The sequence below is a fragment of the Leptonychotes weddellii genome, unplaced genomic scaffold (assembly GCF_054177405.1).
Source record: "Leptonychotes weddellii isolate Sample4059 unplaced genomic scaffold, ASM5417740v2 HiC_scaffold_6676, whole genome shotgun sequence".
NCBI classification, from domain to species: Eukaryota; Metazoa; Chordata; class Mammalia; order Carnivora; family Phocidae; genus Leptonychotes; species Leptonychotes weddellii.
In genome coordinates, this window is record NW_028035916.1 from 1 (window position 1) to 3,678 (window position 3,678).

Consider the following 3,678-nt stretch of genomic DNA (forward strand, 5'->3'; position numbering starts at 1 on the left):
GACTGAATTCCTGTATGAGTTCTAGCAGTTTTGGGGTGGAGTCTTTGGGGTTTTCCACATAAAGTATCATATCATCTGCAAAGAGTGAGAGTTTGACTTCTTCTTTGCTGATTCAGATGCCTTTTATTTCTTTTTGTTGTCTGATTGCTGTGGCTAGGACTTCTAGTACTATGTTGAATAGCCGTGGTGATAGTGGACATCCCTGCCCTGTTCCTGATCTTAGGGGGAAAGCTCTTGACTGAATTGTTTTTGACTGGGAAAAAATGCAGAAAATCCTCCTGACCTGAGAGAAAGGTGTTCATTCAAGCACTTATTAATTCACTCCTACCATTCTTTAAATTCCTATTAAGTACCTGCCATAGTGCGAAGAGCTAGAAATATAAAAAAGAAAATAAACCATAGTATTTGTCCTCCAGAAGCTTATATACCAGTGATAAAAATTAGTAGATGAACAGAGGTGCTACTAGACAACAGAAAGGAAAAGCTTAAATTAAGTAGGGGCTACAGTAAAGTTTCCTGGGGGAAAGGTCACTTGAGATGTAATGTAGAGTATAAGTTATTTAGATTAACAAGGAGCAGAAGAGCATTCCAAGTGGAAGAAGTCATGACCAACCTGACTCATCTGGAGCTACACATTTAATAACAAATAGACAACAACCAAGAATTACTGAACTTTTGATGGGGGAAAAAAAGCATGTAATAAAAGCACCAAAATGAACTGGCAGATAAAGTAACCCATGGAGAAAACATTAAATAAAGAAACTAAAAAGAGGAGAAACAAAAAAACTAGTTAGTCTCTCTAGAGGTGAAAGGGTAGGTTGCATCCATAACATAAGAACTGGCAGACAAAAAATAACAAGAGAACAATAAAGAATTTTTGTAAATTAAAAATACTATTAAAACATGTACATCCTGAGACCTGATAAGATGGAAGGTGGTATCAGAGAAGACTGATGGAACATAAAGCAAAAAAGTAGAATTTTAGACAGAAAAAGTTAAAGGAACAAAATTGTGAGGAAATTTAATATTCATCTTATATATGTTTCAGAAGAAAACAAATAAGAAAATAGAGGGGAAGAAACAAATTTAATAATAGAAAATAAATTCCCTGAGTTAAAGAAAAACCTAAGCTTTCAGATACAAACTTCTATATTTCTCCAGCATTAAGTAATGTAAAATAAACAGTTCTGATATATGTTGGTAAAATTTCTGAAATTCAGGGATAAAGAGGAGGTGCATGACAATGACATTGACAATGATTTCTTATGTGTAACACTGAATATTGTAAATCAGGTAAATATTTTAAATGTTCTGAGAAAAATAATTTTGAAAATTTAATTCTATAATCAGACATTATTACTTGAATATAATGATAAAGTAAATACATTTTCCAACAAGCAAGGGCTTAGAAAATATGTTATTTCAATTATTTCCATGCAAAAAATAACTACTTGAAGATATACTCCACAAAAACTAAAGATGAGATTTGAAGTCATAAGATTCAATTAACAGTGGTAAGCAAAGAAACTAGTAAAACCTAAAACCATGTCTATGTAATTGCTGTTAAATAGCTACAAATTTTAACAAAAATATTAAGAATCCATTCCTCAATAAAAAGAGACACATACTGAATTAGAATTTGGACTAATTAATAGTCCAAAACTAAAACTTTAGGTAGTTTCATTAAATCTTGGAGGTGGAAGAGTAAAGGATATGCAGGGCATAATAACCTCTTAATCATAAAAAGACAGAATTCATAATAAAAAAATAAATGGGTCTTCCTTTATGCAATTATTTCTTAAAATATTCAATAGCTAATATATTTTTAAATAAGTTAAGTAAACAACAAACTTATTTGTAATTAATACAACAGAAATAATTTTGAGTCCCTTCAAATCATTAAAAAGTCTAAAAAGGGCCTAAGATGGCAGGTACCATGAAGAAGGGGACTGAGAAGATGTCAATGTTATTTTTGAAGATCAACAAAAGAAAAAAAATTTGCACTGAATATAAGTAGAGCTGAAGGAAGAAAGAAGTGAAAAAGAAACAACTCTAAAATTTAGAAGATGCTTGTGAGGACATCATGCTTGCAGATAATGAGTGCTTAATGATACCTGACCAAATTGGTGATGTTTTCATTAGCCATTCTCAAGAAGAAACATAGGAAATGTTAAAAGTAACAAGAAAAATTTGTAAGAAGAAATTGATGCCTGAGAATCCAGAGTGGAATTAATCCAGGGGGTGTTAGCAGATTCAGTTATATGCAAAATTTGGGAGCAACATAAACCTTGAAGCTGACGAAAGTTAAACATAATACTTTTAAAAATTTGTTTAATAAACTTGAATATTATTTAAAAATTTTAAAAAGTCTATAAGGGGGGAGGGCAAAGGTAATGAGCTACCATTTCATGAAATAAGAGAAAATAATATCTAATAATTATATAAAACCTGTTATTAGAGAAATCCAAATTAAAGACAACAAAGCAATATATTCAATGTTAAAAAAAAAAACATTTCACCCCAAATTTTATACCCAGTTAAACAGTACAAACCTAACAGAGATTGCTTCAAAGCTGTTCCTCCTTCTCAAATCATTAGAATCATAATCCTCTCCCCAACCTTTAATTTTTAATTAATTAATTTATTTTTTGTACTAGGACATCTTGAGAGAGGGAAGGTACAGCCCTGCAAAGCATTAGTTTGCAAGCAGTGAGTTGGTATAGATCAAGGTCTCTCAACCTCTGCATTATTGACATTATGGGCTAGATAATTCTTTGTCATGGGTGTTATCCTGTGCATTGTAGGATGTTTAGTGGCACCCCTAGCCTCTACTACTAGATGCCTATAACAATCTCCCTCCCCTCAGTTATGACAATCAAAAATAACATCAGATATCACTGAATTGTCCCTGGGGGGCAAATTTACTCCTGACTGAAAATCAGTGGTGTAGAGCTTGTATGAACAGTTTTTACCTCTGCAAATCTTGTTACTAATAATAAAAATAGAAATAAAAATTACCAATTTCAAAGCCTCCATCAATTAAGCCAGAAATCGAAGATGATATGTCAAATCTCCTTTCTATTTGAGTGATGGAACTTTTCATGATGACTCCACCTAGTCCCTTACACATAAAGCTCAATGACAGGGCTACTAAGAACATCTAAGAAAAAGCAGAAAGAAAGGATAAAATAATTAATAAAAAGACTATAATGCTTATATATGCAATGAATTAAAAATAACTTATCTTCTTTACTTAAAAACATTATTTTTATCATTAAAATCATACTCAACTTTCCTCTATACCAACTGGTACTTCCTAGTCCTTTTAACGTTATCATCACTACACTGATAAAGCATCATTTTCTAACTTGTTTACAACATCAGATAATTAGAGTACAACAGTCAAGGCTGTTTTTTTCATTTTATATTTTTAACTGATTTTTAAGAAGCTAGATAATGACCTGAGATGGTGATGATGATAAGCTATTCTTTATTCCCCCATGAATCATATAGACTAACTGTGAGGGGAGTGGCTAGACATTCTCAAAGATGGCATTTCCAGGAAGTCAGCTGGAAAATGGAACTTTTTTTTAAATTTATAAAACCTCACTATTATTGGAGAAATCCAAATAAAAATGAAAAAAAAAAGCAGTATATTCAACATTCTAAAAAAATACT

The 3,678-nt window shown here is 31.5% G+C and overlaps 1 pseudogene; it reads left to right on the plus strand.

Moving 5' to 3' along the window:
• Positions 1 to 1,924: 1,924 nt before the first annotated feature.
• LOC102731832 (prefoldin subunit 4 pseudogene) lies at positions 1,925 to 2,308 on the plus strand (annotated as a pseudogene).
• The last annotated feature ends 1,370 nt before the right edge of the window (positions 2,309 to 3,678 follow it).